Source organism: Heterocephalus glaber, unplaced genomic scaffold, assembly GCF_053883595.1.
Source record: "Heterocephalus glaber isolate CG9 unplaced genomic scaffold, H.glaber_assembly_v1.0 deba00001481, whole genome shotgun sequence".
Lineage (NCBI taxonomy): Eukaryota > Metazoa > Chordata > Mammalia > Rodentia > Bathyergidae > Heterocephalus > Heterocephalus glaber.
In genome coordinates, this window is record NW_028258317.1 from 2184114 (window position 1) to 2203708 (window position 19595).

Consider the following 19595-nt stretch of genomic DNA (forward strand, 5'->3'; position numbering starts at 1 on the left):
GAACAGGTCTCAGTTGGATGAGGGGAGTAAGATGCAGAAAGGTACATATATCTCAGTGGCTCATGGGTCAGAGGGTCTGCTGGGCTCAGCCTAGCTCAGCTGGACTTGGCACCAGGCTGTAGATCAACTTCAGGCCTGCCCTGTCTCCTACTCAGGGACCCAAGAGGGAAGCACAACAGTCACCATTGGCATCTGCAGCCCGCTCATCTCACCATGGACGGCAGGAGCATGAAGGAAGGCAGAAATGCAGATTGCCACCCCCCACCCCCAGCATAGTGCCACAGAGCCTCTATGAAGAACTACCACACAGTCATTCTCTTGCTCATAGCAAGAGCTATGGACAACCTTGTCTTCTCCAAGACAGAATGAGAAGAGTATTTGTTAAACAATAGTATAGTCTAGAAAAGGGAACTAAGCCCAGCTCCTGGGGAAGAGGACCTCACTGAAATAAAGAACACAGGACTGAAATACAATCCATCCTGGAATGTGCGAAGTGGAATTGTCACCCAAGTGTTTCAGTAGAGGTGTCAAAGAAGTAGTTGGATAGATTCGCAGAAAGATATGGACTCCAGATAGTTACTGGTGAGTCGTCAGCACGAAGCTGGCCAGGAGAGGCGATGAGATCATCCACAGAGAATCTGCAGAGTTAGACATGGGGCAGGCCTACTACAAAGCACTTGAAACTTCAAGGAAAGGTCTCCAGAAGAGGCATCTGCAAAAGAGACTGCAGAAATACATTGTCCCTAGAAGCCCAGGGACAGGAGTATTTCAAGAAAGAGAGGGTGGTCAAGAATTTCAAACATTCAAAGTCCAGTGGGCCTGATCACAGGAAATCAGTTTCAGTAGTGTTGGCCAATCGAAAGCTAGACTCTTAAGACAGCAAATGGAGAAAACTCTTTCAAAGACATCTGCAAGCTGCCCCTAATCCTGGAGAAGGCTGAAGGAGCTGTCACCCCTTTCGGTTTCAGCTGACTTTTATTGAAGCGTAGTATACATCGAGGCAAGCTATTGAATTCTGTGTGCACCTATGCGGACAGACCTGTGCATTCACAAAGTGACCACACCTGTGTAACCTGTGCCCTGAGCACCTCAGAGCCCTGCTTTTGCCCTCTTCTAGTTGCCAACATCTGCTGCACCCCACTTTTGAAAAGACGCCTGTGCACTGTGAGATCAGCTGGGAATCTGGCCAAACGTGACGTTTCCCAGTTCCAGACTCCAAAGTTTTCCCCCACTCACCACTCCTCTTCACCCTCTGTCTTCTTTTGTTCATCCATTCGTTCGTTCATTCATTCATTCATCCTTCTCTAGTCTCATCTATTCAATAAACTTGAACAGAGGCCCCATCATACTCTGTCCTGGCGGGGTGGGCAGAGAGAGACTACAAAGATGAGCAACAGCAGGCCTCCTGCTTCAAATGACAGACCTGTCGATAGGCAATTAGCATACAATGTGATAACCATAATCATAGAGGCGATGCTGTGCGTGGGTGTACAGGGTGCGCAATGCTCAGGAGCAAGCGCCTAAGAAAATCATTGAAATTGTGTGGGCAGGGCCAACAAGACATCCAAGTCTTTGATGGAATGGGACAGATTTTTTTTCTTTATGACAATGTAGTCTTCCGTGGATGCACTCGGTGGCTCACCGCTTATTTCAGTCAAAAGCTGCCTTCCCCTTCCTATAACGCAACCTGATAAACCAGACCATGGGCAGTGCTGAAACTGAACAGTAGAGGGAGCCAAAAGACTCGTGCTTGCTGTAAACTGTCCAAAAGGAAACACTTCCTAAAGGTTTTCTGGAAGATGAGGAAACAGATGTGACCAGGATCACTCAGTTCCCCCACAGTAGAAAACACCAGACCTATGCAATCTACTCTGCAGTGCCTTCAATTATCCCAAACTCTTAATTTTATAGGACACTTTAGAAGCTTTGAAAAAATATATTTCAGAGGGCCAGGGATTTAGCTCAGTGTTTTTGCCACCTCCTGCGCAAGCACAAGGACCCGAGTTGAATCCCCGGTACCAAAAAAAAAAAATATATATATATATATATATTTATTTATTTATTTATTTATTTATTTATTTCAGGGATTGAACCCAGGCCCTCATACGTAATAGGAAGCCCTCTACCACTGAGCCACATTCCTGATCCTTTCTACTTTGAGACAAGATCTTGTTAAATTGCCCAAGCAAGCCTTGAACTTGAGATCCTCCTGCCTCAGCCTCCTGAGTAGCTGAGATTACAGTTGTGCACTACCATGCCTAGATGCTTTTTCTTTTAATTAGAGGGTAGGGAGTGAAAGAGGAACCATGCTGTAGAAGCATATATCTGTGTGTCTTACAAATACAATATAACATTGGGCTGTGTGTTCTTTTTTTCTAAATCTAAAACTGATGTTGAGTTCCTAGGTTCAAATCTTGGGCTCTGGAAGACATGCAGGTTTGAATATAAATTCAGCCTCTTAGTATGATCATGGATGCATTTCTTCAAGCCTCTGGATCCCGCCCCTCGAAGTCAAGTGATGTTCTCACAAATACCTCACAAAACTGTCAGCAGGGATAAGTGAGTTGATGCAAATTACCCTGAACAGTTCCTGGCAAGGAGAAATTGCTCTTTTAAGGAGGGTTCTTATTCGCAAGCTCCTGCTTCATCAGCTGCCCTGCATTGTGCCCAGGAGAAGGAGAACAGCTGTGAGTTCTCCAACCTTGTGACCAGTAAGTGGGGTTCAAGTCTGTTCTGCCTTGTGGGGGGGGGGGTGCATTGTGTGAGGGCCTTCACACTGTACCACATCCTCCCAAGCCTTTTTTATTTTAATTCTGAGACAGTCTCACTAAATTGTCCAGGCTGACCTTGAACTTGTGATCCACCTCCCTCACCCTCCCAGAATGCTGGGATCACAGGTGTGCGCCATCATGCCCAGATCTGGCTTGTCATTTATAGGCTGTACAATAAATGACACAAGTTCTTGCTCTGCCTTTGGCTGCAATTTCCTCATTCCTCCCACAGGGGTGCCACTTTGAGACTATAATGTTAAGTAAAATGAATCAGATGAATACGTTTTAATATTGCATGGTTTTTCTTCTATGAAAAACCCAAAGTATAAAGAGCAGAATAAAAGATGGATATTAGAAACAGGGAAATAGATCTTTTACAAATGGAAAGGGGATGTAAGATTTGTTATGTACATGTACCAGTTCCATACAAGAAAGTAAACATTATGTATTGCAAACATTTACTAATAAAAATATTTTTAAAGAAACTTTATAAACAGGAATGATTATATCACCATTATTCCTATTCCTTCTACAGCAGCAAAAATTCCTCTTAATTCAGTTCAACAAATGTTCTGAGCTGCCCTACTGTGCCTTAGGCCAGAGGTCTGGTTCTGGAAAAAAGAAGATAAATTGGTCAGGACTCGATGCTTGAGGATCTAGTAGCCAAGAGGGTGCCACAGACTGCAAATGGCCAGACTGTGATAACATAAGAGAAGGAACACCAGTTAGGGGCCTTCCGGGAAGGTTTACTGGAAAACCTAAAATCTCATTGGTTTTTGAAGGATGAATCAAATTTGGCCAAATTCATCTTCCTTTAAAGTCAATGGAGATAGAATTTCTGGGAAGTATAGAATTATGGGAATTCTGAACTTGGTTATTTCACAATTTGAACCTAGAGAATCACCCCCAAGTAATGGGGCCTGATCATGTTAGTTCCCCGCCTATGATCTCCAAACACCAAGGATCCTCACTCATTCATTCATTCATCTAACACTCCTAAGTATGTTCTGTGTCCAGGCCCTTTGGAGGGTTCTGGCAACGCACAGTTAAACAAGAATCCCTGTCTGCGAGCACCTAGGATAATTTTAAGTGCCATCTAGGATTCTTCTGGAGTTCCAAACCTCATTCCCAATGTGCAAATGACTCTGCTGTGTTTTTACAAGCTCTGGGAATGCAAAATAGCAAGCCAAGCCCTTGGGGTCAACCACCATCTACACACCTCACACCACACTCATCTCTCCTGAGTTCTGGACGTCAGCTGCCCACGTGACATAGGCATTCTCTGGGAGGCCACACAGTTCCCTCCTATCCACATGCGCCTCAGAGGGCTCACTTTCTATCCCCTCCTACCCTTAAGGCTTCCAAATTCCCTGAGTGGCATCCCATCTGCTTTATTGTTTAAGCAGAAAGTTGGAAGCCATTGTTGACACCTCTGTCTCCCAATTTTCAGGGTTCCAGGCCGTACATTCAGCCTCCTAATTCTCCCACCCTGTCTGGTATGTCAGGTCATCTTTATTACTGCAGGGCCAAGTTTCCTTGTCTTTCCCCAAGGCGTTGTTGTCAGATGGACCCTTTAAATATGCAAAATCGAACAGGTCACTCCCTGCTCAAATCCTCATGCTCCCCTGGGGCCCTCCGGAGCAATCCAGACTCAGACTCCCCAAGTGTTGCACCAGGATCTTAACAGGGGAGTTTCCACTTCACCCCCCTCTGCTGCCCACTCCCTTCCCCACACCCCTGCAGTCTCATTTTGGATCTAAAGTTTTTGCACTTCTTCGCACTAAGACCAGGTCAACTCCTCCTTGCCCGTCACACTCACAAGTGTCACTGATCCTTAAAGTCTCTGACCCACCAGACAGAATGGACCCATGCTCCCTCAGTATCTTGCAACCTTTTACTTCTCTGATAGATTGGGGAGTAGAATTTTTCCCCTTTTTTTCCATATTTCTCATTAATGCATATTAGTTATATGGATTAACGGGTTCCTTTTTGGCAGATTTGTACATGCACATAACACTTTAATCATCCCCCCCATCCCAGTGCCCCTGCTGTCCCTCTAGTTTCACATCTTTTGGGGGTTCAATGTGTATGGTGTATTTTGATCGCATCCATCCTCCCTTTACCTACCTAGAATGCCCTCTCATCGCCCTTATTCCCTGCCTCTTGTCTAATAAGTCTTCTTTCTCCTTTTCTGTCATTTTTAAAAATTCTGTATATTAGGGAGAACACATGACATTTGTCTTTCTGAGTTTGGCTTATCTCACTTCTCACCATCATAATCTCGAGATTTTTATCTCACCACCTTGTGATAGTCTATTTGCCTCTTCTATTTTTCTGTGACCCCCTATAAGAACAGATTAGTCATGTCTGATTTGCCTTTATATCCCAGTGCCTAATGAAGTGACTTCTAGTCTCTGTGAGTGAGGACAGATAAACCAAATCAATAATAATCTCTTATAGAGAAAGGGATCTTCCAGGAGAGGATGTAGGGCAGATGACATCATTAAACTTGCTAATTTTGATGAGTTTCTCATCTGGTTTCATAACAGGTAGGGAACACCCAACACTACCAGGTTCTGTGCCAGTGTAACAAGAACAATTTCACCACTCTGGGACCTCCTGACAGGTAGGGAGATATTATTCTAGTTAAGTGCTTTTATGCTGCAGGGACAAGACATCCTCAGATTTCTTAGGTGCTAATGCAAGTGGCTATATTACATTTCTTCTAAAACTTTAAAGTAAGAAATTATGAGAACCTCTCCTAGTAGTAGCCCAATCCCTCTGAAATAGCCCCTCCAATGCAGAGGTTTCACATAGATCTCACAAAGGATAGAATTAAAGCCCCTTGTATCAGTCAGCTTTCACCCCAACAATGCTGTATAACAAACCACCCCCAAAACTCAGTGTTGTAAAGCAACTATTTATTTGCAGTTTATTTAGCATTTTTCTCCTTCTGAAACCAGCAATCTACTCGGGCCAGTCTTTGGTGGCAGATGTGAGAGCACAAGAGGAATGAGCTTAACCATACAACCACATTTCAAGCCCCTGATTGTATTGCAACTTCTAACCTCCTGAAGTACATCAGAGACAAGCCCAAAATCAAGCAGGTGGAAATCCATCTACTTCTCATAGAAGAAAGTGCTAAGTCACACCACAAAGAGCACAGATACCATACTCCTCACTTCTCAAGATGGAGCTCTAGTTACCTGGTCATCTAAGAAGCAGGTATCAGTGACTGTGTCTTCTTCTCATATATAAGCTCCATGAAGTTACAATCTTGACTGTATCCCCCAGGACCTAAAACAGTGCATGGCATATGCTTAGTGCTAATGAATATTTGTTGAACAAATGAATTCAGGATGTCCCTTAAGAGGAACAAAAGATCTCATGGTAAATCCTAATAATTTCCTAAAAACAGATGAATCATTTTAGTTCCCTGCATGACATACTTACCATTAAAGGCTTCAGAATCTTGCACGTGATGTTTCCAGTTCCAACATGTGGTCATACCTTACTTCAGTCCTCACAGCATTCAAGAGACAGCTGTTACCACTTCTGTTTGACAAATGAGGCATTTAGAAAGAATCTTTAATAAATACTTACCCTTGCAAAAACCTTTCTTCAAAAATCCTGACAGCTTAGTGAAACAATGCTCAACTATCCTCAGCACCTTCTCTGTTCTTAGGCATGAGAAGACTGTGTTTGCTTCCACGTGATTCCCAGAGACTTCTGCCAGCTGGGCCAGTGATTTCCGAATGCCCTATCTGTGAACTAGGTGGACCAGGTTCACCCAGGGGCTTCTCAGTAACACAGACTGTGAGACTCCACCTCTAGGGAGTTTCAGATTCAGCAGGGCAGAGGTAAAGATTAGGAACTAACATTGTTAATAGGTTTTCCAGGTAATTCTGATAAACAGTCAGCTGGAAAATTGGTTAAACCTGCCTTAGCAGCAATCAGGAGGTTTAATAACAATATGATCACCCGAGTCAGAATCTATCAGAGATGGAACCTAGAATCTATATTTTAAACAAACTCCCAGGATCTGTATGTTCATTTACAGTGGACCTTTGACTTACGAACTCGATCAGTTCCTGAAGTTGGTTGTAAATCAATACAGCTGAGATCTGGATCTTTACCTGGGTACACACTATAGATAACAAGAGACAGATGAGTCTTCCATTAACCTAATTAACCCAAGTTGTTTGTATGTCAGGCTGGTTGTAACTTGAGGGTCCACTCCATTTTATTTTGTTAAAGTTCTAGCCATGTGATAGACACCATTCTAGGCCTGGGCAAGTTCCAGTAAACAAGATCAATAATGTTCCTCCCCAATGACACTTTGCACTTTGGCTCAGCTCTTTGAATGCTTGGGTTTGAGAACCACTACTTTACAGTAATGCGGGGTTATTATAAGACTGTGGGAAGTAGAGTGAAAAGTGAGAATCTCAAAGAATCCCAGAACAGACGGTCAACTCCATTTAAGTGATCCAGGCATAAAAGCAGTTTGGAAAAAAAATAGATTCGAGGGGTAACCTCAGCAACAGGAGTCCCTCTTGTGAGTACCTGAATTATCTATTGCTACTAACAAACCACTTCTAAAACATACTGGCTGAAAAGGGTGATTTTTTTTTTTCCTCATGATTCACTGTGATGGCTGGGTAGTTCTACTAATCTACTCTGGGTTCAGCTGAAACAAACCTCGCATGCCTGGGTCTCTTTCAATGTAGCTGTTAATCCCAGGCCTTTTTTGGGAGGAAGGATGTTAAGCCAGGGCCTCAAGCATGGGAAGCAGGAACTCTACTCATGAGCTACACCCCTTGCCTGAATCCCAGGTTTTTTAACAGAATGGTGGTCTCCGGGTCCCACCCCCAGCCCCAGTGTACACGTGTCTGTCAAGTACCGGTGTTGTGTTCACTGATGTCCTATGGGCAAAATCAAGTCATGTAGACAGGCTCGGCATGACAGGGAATTCACAGGGATGTGGACACCAGAAGATGAATGCTTCTTTGGAGGTCACTGCGTACTATCACAATGCTCTAGCTGTCTCTTGAATGTGGGGTCTTTTTATGTATCTTCTCTCTTTTTCTCCTTTGTAATCCAGCCTAGGTTCCTGCATGAAAGAAACCCAACTGATCTTGCTCAGCACTTGAGCTTCATGTGCTGGTCCCCACACCTGGCTCGTGGCCAACCCTACGCATGGGGATTGTGAAACTCTGTGTTGCAAATGGAGCTGGTGTAAGGGATGACAAGGATGCCACGTGCATCTTAGGCACTGTGGTTAAACCTCCCATAGGAGAGTCATAAAATTTTGATGGCCAGGGCTATTGTCACCCTGAAATAAAGGTATACCCATATTTTTGTGTATTTGTCCCTGGGGGCACAGTTAAAGTTCTGTGTTTGCTACTGCTTACATAGATTTTTCCAAAAGGGTTCTAATGTTTCAAGTGCTGCCATGTATGTGGCAGTTTTTGAAAAATAATAAAAAGATAAATCACTGGTCATATCATTATTTAGAAATAACTTCTCTCAAACTTGTTAACACATTTTTTTTACATTTGTGTGTGCATAACTGTGCTTTTCATTACCAAGTTATGCTGAGAATACAGCTTTACTTTTTACAATCTTCACCTCAGTTATATCACTAGCATTTCCCCATGTCACTACAATTTGCTTGTAAAGTAATTCTGAGATATATAACAATGAGAGGGCTGGAGTATAGCTCCATGGTAGAGTGCTTGCCTAGCATGTGTGGGAACCTGGGTTTGATCTCCAGCACTGCAAAAAAAATCAATGAAAAATACTATTTTATGTCCATTCAGTCACTTGTTTTATACTTTTTGGCAGTTATAACCTGTGCTATAATAAGTCATTTCTGTTCTTAAGTCTTGATCTGCATTTTTTTTCATTTTAATAGATAGGTCTTTTCTTTTTCCTTATAAACTGAAGTTTTCAAAATTGTTTCAGTGTTTCCTAAAACATAGCTAAAGAGAGATTTTTCCCTCCTGAAGGGGACCAATATTTTCCCCTGCTGTTTGTGCCAAAGCTGGCCTTATTGAACAAAGACTTGCAGAATGGGCCTATTTCCTCTTGCTCCATCTCCTCCTGTCTAACAGTCCTCATCTGCCCCCATTTCCATCTGAGTACACAGGAGAGCCAAGCTGGGTTGGCTTTTCATTGACTTTACCAGAGCTAGAGAAAGAATTGTACATATTCCCACAGTTGTATCTTCATCTGAACTATGAAAAACTAGCTGTTTCTTTTTTCATATCTGGCACAAGCTGTGTTTGGTCAGGAACCCAACATTAACTACAAAACTGACCTCAATCCAGGGAATTAAAGAAAAATTTAGATAACGCTGTTGAGAGATTCTCCCTCATATGAACTAGCATTTGAAATATGTACTAGTATTATGTACTTTTTTTTTTTGGTATTGGGGATCAAATTCAGGACCTTGCATTTGCAAGGCAGGTGCCACTGAGCCAAATCCCCAGCCCTATTATGTACATTTTTTTCATATCACTGAACCAAATGGAATGGAAAATAACACACTACCCTTGGCAAATCAAGGGACTTGGCTTGACTTCAGCATCTCAATAAGGTAATCCAAGGACTGAGGGTATAGCTCAGTAGTAGAGCACGTGCTTAGCATGTGCAAGGCCTGGGTTTGATCCCCAGCAGCATAAAATAAATAAAAATAAGGTAATCCTATTTCAACCAACTCATTCATTCATCACACTCTTAGCAAGTAACAGATTCTATCGAGGCTCCCAGCATAAGAAGAAAGGATGTGAGAGCTCACAGTTAGAGTGTCAGACTTGTTCAATTGTACGTAATGTGTTAAAGTGTGAATCAAGTGGAATCTAAATGCAGAAGGAGGGGTCCCTCCACCTGCCTATGCAGTCAAAGAAAGCCTGTGCCTGCAGACTGTGTGAGATTGAGAGAGATGAAGGTTGCTTTCAATGCATTTGCCCCAAAATATTGTCACAGGGGCTGACAAAGCTTGAGTGGCTTCCCATGGTTGAGATTGTATGTGATCAGGAATTGCAATGAAATTAAAACCACGAGGAATGCAAATTATTTTAGCCTCTCTGTTCCCTGTTCTATGCGGGATTTTTACTGACCTTGTTATTCCCAATTCTTCTCCCAGAACTTGGAGCTAATGAGCCCCGGAGCTGGTTTGAAATTAGCTCACTGAACATTAGCAATGCAGAGGGGTGTGCCCTTCACCTATAGACCTTCTACACCACAAGTAGGTGACTCTCAGGGATGAGAGGCAGGGGATTCCTAAGTCCTTTGATTATTTCACACAGACAAGAAATTGAGAATGGATGGTGATCTCTAATCATAGATTGATTAATTATATTTTATTTGGGACACTGCTGGACACATTTTGCTACATCTATTTCTCTTTTCTATTTAATAATTGATTATCAAATTAGTAAGCAAACTTCTGGAAGGTTTTTGACAAATGATTTTTAGATACAACACAACTCTTGATCACTGTAGAAAGGCAAATGATAATTCAGAACGGACTCATAGTCCTTCACATACACTGCTTAGAAATCATAGCCACAGCCCATATGACATTGGGAAGATCATTCAGAGGATTTTCTAAGAATCTTCCAAAAGGGGCAATCACATTAATAAATAATGCAAGTCAAAATGTGATGAGGAGCATAAAAGAACAGACCAAATACCCTACAATGCAGGAGTTCAAGACCGCATAACCGAGATGATCTGGGGAGAAGTCACTTCTGAGATGGGCCTTAAATGATGTGTAGGATCTCAGCAAGCAGAAAGGGTGGTCTGGGTCATTTTGGGCAGTTCGTGTGAGCAGCCTTCATTCTTCCAAGAGAAGCTAAAAGCTTTTGCAGACTAGGGTGACCAAGACACAAGGTGGTAGCAGCAGGGACCAAATTGAGAAAAATCCTACAAGGTTGCTACGGTCTGAATATGACTTGTACTCTACAAAATTCATGGTGAATTTTCTTTCCTTCTCTCTCTCTCTCTCTCTCTCTCTCTCTCTCTCTCTCTCTTTAGTACTGTGGATTGAAGCCAGGGTCTTCACAATGTTACATCCCCTGTCCTCCTTTCTTTCTCTCCCTTTCTTTCTTTCTTTCTTTCTTCCTTCCTTCCTTCCTTCCTTCTTTCTTTCTTCCTTCCTTTCTATTTTGAGACAGGGTCTCATTTAATCACCCAGGCTGGCTTTGAGCTGGTGATCTTCCTGCCTCAGCCTCCAGCTGGAGCAGCTGAGATTACAGACCTGTGCCACCATGCCTGACTCATGTTGAAGTCTGATTCTCCATGTCTAAACATCTCCTCAAGGACCCACTGCTTATCATCAGCATTAACATGGAGAACCAGATACAGTGTTTAGATACAGCGGATCCTCACATTACAACTGGCCTGACAGATGAACACCTTGGATTAATTAGATTAATGGACCTAATTCTGCCTGTTATCTATAGCATGTACCTAGATACACATCCAGATCTCAACTGTATTGAGTTACAATCAGCCCTTGGGAATCAACCGAGTTCATAAGTCAAGGGTCCACTGTATTTAGGAGGGATTAATGCCTTTCTCACAGGACTGACTTAATTCTCCCAGGACTGATTAGTTATTTTGAGAGCAGACTGTTATAATGTGAGGCAGTTCTCCTGTTTTGTCTCTTCATGAGATCATTTATCTTTCTCACTTCTACCATGTTCTGAAGCACCATGAAACCCTTACCAGATAAACGTATATGACTGCCCAATTTTAGACTTCCCAGCTCCAGAACAGTGTGCCAAGACAAACTTCTTTTCTTTATAAATAGCCAGTCTCGGGTATTTTGTTATAGCAACAGAAGAAGACTAAGACAAAGATGAAGAAATGAAGGAAAGCAATGTATCATGCTATGACCCCTGGAGTGCTATGTCCCAGGAGGGATGAAGAGGAGCAGTATTTGTGTAGGCCCCAGCATGTTGGCAGGAAAGCCTACAACCAACCTTCTTCGACTTGAACCCTTTATGTGAAGCTGATATGCCTCAGAAACTGCTGTCCCTGGCTGATTATGGATTCGTTTAACTTCACTTCACGTGTGACTCATGTTTACAGAGGAATTGCTGGACAATCTGTTTGGACTGGGATGCGATGACTGTGTATACCACGGAAAAAATGAGAAAGACATCCCAGCAGGACACCAGGGCGCAGTTGAGGAAATCCTCTGAGGTGTCATCCCTGCAACACTAGAAGGTCACCAAAGCACAGGCAGGCCCAACAGCATCCCCGTTCCTGAAATGTCATCAGGAGCTGGGAGCACAGTTTTCTCCTGGGCCCAGATCAAGTTTTCAGCCGCTCAGGGATGAAATGGTGAGCTGAGCAAGAACAGGCCCTCAGATGACTCTCTCCATGGATGTGACTTCCGGTAGAGCTCTGGGCAGCGGAAATTCTCCATCTGCCTTTGACTATTTTGTTATCAGCTCTGTGAGGGAAGCATTTCTGATCCTGAGGTCACTGAAACTTTTTTCCCCCCTCTCTTTCTTTTATCCTCATCCAACAGCTCTCTTTTGTTCCATACTTTAGCCCCGTGAATTTCCAATAGGAGTAAGAGTTTCAGAACCATGGATATTTATTTCTAGAAAAACATATAAATTATTGTGCCCTGGTCACAGGTGACCTGGGTTTACACTTGTGCAGAAAAATTTAAAGGGATCCAAAATGGAAGAAAAAATAATTTTGAAAAAATATTAGGCATATTTCCTTTATTTTTTTCTAAAGAGAACTTCTTTAGTTTTATATAAGTTAGACATCACATAGTAGAAAATTCAGAAGATAGAAAAAGGTTTAGAGCATAAAGTAAACTTCCATGCTCCTCCCCCTACACTTGTCCAATTCCTCCTTGAGAAGTAATGACCTTCCCAGTTTCAGTTTTGTGTGTATTCTACATACTTTGATGTGTTTATTTTAAGGTCCACTTCTCTTAGCAAGCATCACCATAACTACGACCCTCATTACTCCCTCCTCTTCAGTCATGTGATTACCTTGCTCTTGGACACAGGAGAATGTGATGGATGACTTAAGGGACCTAAGATCAAAGGTAGAGAGAGACCCTGACACCTGGAAGTCCCTACTGTAGAGGATGCCACTCCGGTCTTCTCTTCCCTTCCCCTCTATTCCTTTATATGTACATCCCCTTTAGGATGTTGATGCTTGGATCCTGGGTCCTCAGAGCCATTCACCCAAACATCAATGACACCTGTAAGACCATGATGTTTTAGTAAAATTCCTCATCCCCTTAGTTATTATTCAGTCTGTGTTCCTGCTGTACATATACCTGAGGCTGTAGGACAAACATTATAAAACTTCAGTGTGGAGGGTGAGGATGTAACTCAGTGGTAAAGCATATGCTTAGCATTAACATGTACAAGGCCCTAGGCTCAATCTCCTGCACCTTAATAAAACAAAAAACAAACCTTTTGGGGTACGTAAGATTCTTACAGTAAATTATAAAATGCAGGAGGCTGGCATTGAGGCCCAGAGTCTGCTTTTCTGTAAGAATTCCCTTCCCGGGGTGATCTGATGTATATGGGTGGTTCCTAGGCCACACTTTGAAAAACACTACCTTCAGCATTATTCCTGACTCCTGTACCTCTTCCAAAAGGGATTACTGAATGTTTTCATTATTGCTGGTCTTTCAGTCATGACTGCTGTATGGTCATTATACATCATCAGTCAATTTCCATCCTCTGCTTTCCCATAGTCTTTCTTTGTTTCTAAAGCCACAACTTTCCACTGATGAAAGCATCCTTATTGGTTTGGTCTCTCAAAGCAGGATTTCAATGTCCCCAGGCTCACAGTTTTATTTTCCCACCAAATCTATGGGCTGGTCTGTAAGTCTATTATAGTCTGGTCTTTTGTCAGTTCTTGTGTGTCAGAGCGCCGCACCCCCGCCCCCCTTCCTTCAGCACTGGAGGTTGAACCCATGGACCAATGAGCCACATTCCCAGGCCTTTTTATTTTTTATTTCCAGACAAGGTCTCACTAAGTTGCTCAGACTGGCCTCAAATTTGCAATCCTCCTGATCCTCATCCTCCTAAATAGGTGGCATTAAGGCATGTGCCACCATGTCCAGCCAAAAGAGTGTTTCTCAATTCCTTGTATCTCTGAGGGCTCGCACAGGAATCCTTAAGGGCCTGAGAATCCTCTGAGATAATTGTTTAATGTTATCTTTCCACTTCTATGATAGTATTTAAAAATACGTGCATTGTCTGGCTGACCCCCTTATAATGGAGGACTAGTACTTGCTTTTGGTTTCCTTATTTGAACCTGTGTTTATCATCAAGCTGACATCAAGTGGCCATCTACAGGGAAAGCATTTACCTCTTCATATGTTGACAAGGACATCTGGCAGCCAGTTAGTTGGCCTGGCTTCTGGTCTAGCTCAGACTGGAAGGCTGAGTCCTTCCTGGGGGTGGTGGGGAAAGGCCTTCAGGTTCCTGCCCCATACCTCTTTGACTTGTGTCTTACTTACTTTTTTCATTGTTGAGATAAAATACCCAACACCCAAAGTTAAAGGAGGAAAGGTTTATTTTGGCACACATTTGTAAAGGTTTCAATTCATAGTTGGCTGGTTCCAAGGCAGAGTGGCAGGCAGAGGGGCATCACAGAGGAGAAAGAATTCATGGCAGGCAGAAGACAGCAAAAGCAGCAAGCAGCAAGCAGCAAGAGACAAGCAACAAGCCTCTTTCTATCCCTTATATCTTATCTAGGTGACCCATCCTTAGGGCGGGTAGCACTCACATCTTTAATCCTAGCATTGCATCCTTGATCCCAGCATCACACACCCTAAATGAGCCACCTCAGAAAGCCCCACCTGTGATTGCATGAGGCTTTGGGGGGGGGGGGATCTGGATATAAGTCATAATAACTTATCTCCTGCTACTTTCTCCCTGATCCCATCTACTTCCTTCATTTACATTTGCTCCCTCATGGATTTTTAGGACTGGCTCTTTTCCCCACCAAGAAGATATTTCCTGCAGATGTCTGCATGAATAACTTCCTCCTCTCCTCCTCATCTTTGCTTAAGTAAGTTTCTTAAGCCTATGTAAAACTGCATCTTCCCTCCCATTTCCATCATCACTGTCAACCTTACCATCTTTCTGTGGGGGAGGGGGGAGTGGAGACTGAACTCAGGGCCTTCGGACCTAGTTACATTCCCTAGCTCTTGTTTATTTTCATTTTGAGACAGGGACTCACTAAGTCATTAAATTGTCCAGGGTAGGCTTGAACTCACAATCCTTCTACCTTAGCCTTCCAGAGTGCTAGGATTACAGGCATGCCCCACCAAGTCTGGCTCATCTTTGCCATCTTTACAACTCATATCATTATCATAGCTGTTGCTTTTGGTTCACAGTGGCTCACTCCATTGGAATGCATGCTCTCGAGAGCAGAGATTTTTGTTTATTCTGTTCACTAATGTCCCCAAGCACTGAGAGCAGTGCCTACCATACAATAGGTGCCTAATAAATATTTGATGAATAAATGAACTCTCTAATGCCTAATTGACAACAGTCAACTTACTGCTGCCCTTGTACTCATGCTAAATGTGTTAGTTTTACAGAACAAAACTCTTTTCAGTGATAATTTTCAGTGGAAAGACATTTTCCCATGGATAAAATGTTATACTTAAATGTATTTTTCTGGTGGCAGTGTGGCTTAGTGGTGGAGTGCTTGCCTAGTATATAGGAGGCCCTGCATTCAATCTCTAGCACCACAAAATAAATAAAAATAAATGTCTGTGTTCCTCAAAGTGGAGTTCAGGAGCATAGGCCCAGGGAGTGAGAGTTCCTGGGTTTGACTAATACTTCTCTAGCATATTCCCCACTGATCACTGATGTCTGTCTGTCTGTTTGCCCCCCGCCCCGCCCCTTGGGCTAGGAACAGACATCTTGTTACCATCTGCCATTGCAAGGGACTCCTTGTTGGCAATCACAACCTGCCTCACCCTCCATGAGAGGAGCTTCTCACTTTTTTGTACAATTCCAGAGTAACCATTTTTTCTGTCTTTACAGCATTCTCTTTTGCTTGCCAATTTTTAAATGTTTAATTTTTCCTGATAATAAAAAGAATTGCATTTTTTGCTTATTAAAAAATAAGATTTAGTGAACTCTACAGACATACAAAGAAATAAATTCCCCAAAACTTGAAATCTTCCAGATACGTAAAATACACCTTCTGGAGCTTGTTTCTCTCCCTATAAATGCAATCCCCCACCACAATCACCAGTACCATTCAGATGCAATTCTTTCTTGTCTTTTCTCTATTTCATCTATTGGTTGAAATACAGGAAGCTGCTCATGTTCAGTCATTTTTAATGGCAGTTTTATGTGATTCAAACCAGTAAATTCACACAGTACAGTACATGCCATGCATATAATTTTATACTACATTCTTTTGATGTCATTATAGCCGCACCACTTGCCCCTGTGTTTCCGGATTCTTGGGCCCTTCCTGAGCTTGCATTAACAGCATAAATAATTCATGAGCATTAGCATGTCACCTGGGAGCCCTGCCCTGTCAATCAGTGGAGCAGTTCAACTGGTGCCCAGACCTCCTGAGGTTGATGTGAAAGATGATCCTCAGTGCTTCTTCCAGGAAACTCTTCCTATAAATGCCCCAACCAATAGCTGGTGTTTCGTGCCCTGTATCAGATCTCCTGCCCAAATGGCTGTTTCTGAGACTGCTACTAATAACTGTACTCCTTGCTCATGCCTCACACTTGTGTGAATCTGGTTCGTCACTAGTGACATATATTTAGTGTGTGGCATATCTTCCTCTCCAATGAAACGATCCTCTGATCTGCTGTTGTTTTATCATTTCTGCGCGGGGGACCGTCTGCCAGCACTATTGACAGAAAGAGCTTATTGGTGTTTTGAGCTACAGCTGGAGCCCTGCAGAGCTACTGAGGGGACCTAGCACCAGGACCATCAGCTCAACATCTTTTCATCCCACAGAGTCCTGAGGAGTCTGTACAGAGTGTGATTCCACTGTGTTGTGACTCTCCTCCAAAACGACTGCCTAGGGCCAATCATACATGCGGGTCCTCTCCAGCCCAGCATCAGTATCTGGAACTTGGCATCGCCCCTATTCCCAGCTGGGCCTAATGCCTAGATCTGGATAGGTTTACCCACAGACTAAGAAGATTATGTGTCCATCCAAAAGGCCCATTTGCATAAGATTTGGGAGCTCAGGGTATAAGATCAACTGTCATTGCCAATTATGTCATGTCACTCCAGGTGCAACAGATTAAAGGGATGGACTTTAACATTTTGGCCCTCAGAATAAAACAGTAACAGGAGACTGGAACATTTCAGAGTAATCCATAACCTACAAATACATCAAAGGAGAGAGAAAATAAGGCAAAAACAGACATAAAATGAAATAATACTGGGTTCCTGTTGTTATCAATACACAGTAAAAGCCACATAGAGACTCAGCAGACCTTAACCTAACACCCTGGGCCAGCGGTCAGATAGACTTGCTGACCCTGTTACAGCTGTGAATGGGGCCAGGGTTGTTTTTTCTTCTGTAAAACCAAGATAAAAAATGCCCACTGTAAGGATTCTAAAGATTAAAGCAAGAATGTGTGCAAAACCCTGACCACACCGGATCTTGATCTTTGGAGTTATTATTAGAGTTACACAAAACACAGTTTTTTAATTTGATCTTTATGTTTATTATTACAATTACACTATGACATTATAAACTTTAAAGAAAAGCTCACATAGATAAAATAAAAAACAATTCCACTATCAAACATCTCAGACCATTATCTACATTTTCCTAGGTTTCTTTTCCCTTCTAGTCTTGGGGAACGTGTCAACATCATTTTTACACAATTTATTTGCATTTCCAGCATTTTAACTTATCACTGTACCATAAGGCTTCCTGTTAGAGCATGCTCTTTCTAATTTCGTCTCAAATAGTTATTATTTCAGTTTTACCATAACCTAATTAACCATTTCTCTATTGTTGGGCATTTAGTTTGTTTCCAATTTGAGAAATATTGTTATCCTTTTGATCCTGTTCCTGTTATGGCGATTTGAAAGCATGATTTAAAAATAAAAAAAAATAAATTTAGGTCTTTCCCCTGAGGTTTATGGACATTTCTAGCTTGAATTTAAGGACATTGCTTAAGTTGATCGTTGACAGTGGGGAAAGAAAAGTTGGTTTGTGTCTAGTTGTCAGAAGACCAGTACAATGCTAGAATTCTGTCTGTTAACCTGTTTCCTTCAGCAGTTGACAAACTGGTATGATGTTGGATAACTGAGATAGGCACTCAGGAAATGGATCTTGGGCCTGGGAGTGTAGTTCAATGGTAGAGCTCCAGGTTTAGTATGTACTAGGCCCTGGGTTCAACAACCAGTATCAAAACATAAAATTAAAAATAAAATTAAATGGATCTTTAAAGTGGATTAAACAAGTTCATGTTCTTATTTCAATCAATGCCCCCTCCCAATGCTGCCCAGGTCAAAGCGTAAGTGTTCGTTCATTTGAAGCACAGAGGGGGTATGGAGATCGTCCCGGATCACACAGCAGCGGGCAAGGGGTCGGAGTACGAAGTCTGTGGACTCTGAACTCCAATTTTTCCCACCTCGCTCCGGAAAAATTTGTTCCAGAGCCTTTCCAGAGAGGTGGTAGGAGGAGGAGCCGGGAGAGCCAGGTGGGGCTTCACTGGGGCTGGGGGACTCCTCCTTCCATCGCTCAGCCCCGCCCGGCCCCGAGCATGCCCAGTGAGCTCCCCGCCCGTCTGAACTGTGCTGGGTGAAGCCGCGGCTCCAGGTTTTGCTGGCGACCAGACCAGGGCAGGGCGGGGCGCGCGCAAGGCGCCCCCTGACTCTGGCCCGTCGGAATTCCCCAGCCGCGACACGCAGGCCGGACTCCGCTGCCAGGCGCTGGCGGGGTCCGTGTGGGCCAGGTACAGATGGTCCTCCGGACCTCGGACAGTGGGTCGGGACCGGAGGGTCCAGCCATCCCTCCCTCCATCCTTTTCACGTATCCATCCAGCCGATAGTTTCGAGCTCCTACCTCGTAGAGGCTGGGACAGGTGTAGCGACAGCCCCGGAGCTGGAGTTCCCGAGGGGGTCAAACCTTAACAAGCAAGCCAATCCGAGGAAAAGCCGGATTGCCGACTCCTCTGCGACCCTGCCCTCCCTAAGCAGTCTTGCGGCTCATGGTCTTTCTACTGACCGTTCCCTTCCCCGACAGTGTTGTTCCTCGTTTATCTGCGTGGCTGAGATGTCACCTCTCGGCGTCACCCAATCATCTCAAGCACCCGATCTGATCTGACCACCTCATTGAAAACTGCGATACCTCCACCCCAAGCCTCCTTACCTGGCGCCTTTTCCCTCTGCAGAACTTAGCACTTCCAAATGCAGCACCGTTTGCTAATTCGATGTTTGTCTGTTGCCTGTCTCCCTCTCCCCAAACTCCATGGAGGGCAGGGTTTTTGTCTGTTAACCAAGTGTGAAGAACCGGACTAGGTGTTCAATACGTGTTTGTTGAATGGATGAACAGTGATAGTGGTTAAGTGCATCTTGGAGAATGACAAGGGACAGACGGCTTGGAAAAGTGAAAGCCTCTCCAACGAGGGAACATTTGTGCAATGATAAGGCGACAGCCACGTGAAATGCTAGGCAAAGACTTCTTACACTGAGGGAAAGGCATGTGCAAGGGTCCTGAGACTGGTCAAGTTCTGAGTGTAATGGTCAGAAAGATGCTCCCGGAGCTGCAGGGAGGCAAATGAGACAGGAGGCATTCAGGAACACAGTTGGGTAGGTT

The 19595-nt window shown here is 43.5% G+C and overlaps 1 protein-coding gene across 5 annotated transcripts in view; it reads left to right on the top strand.

Annotated features, from left to right (window-relative positions):
* Ptpn3 (protein tyrosine phosphatase non-receptor type 3) overlaps positions 1-19595 on the top strand; it is a 158254-nt gene that overhangs the window by 21142 nt on the left and 117517 nt on the right. The window lies entirely within an intron of this gene.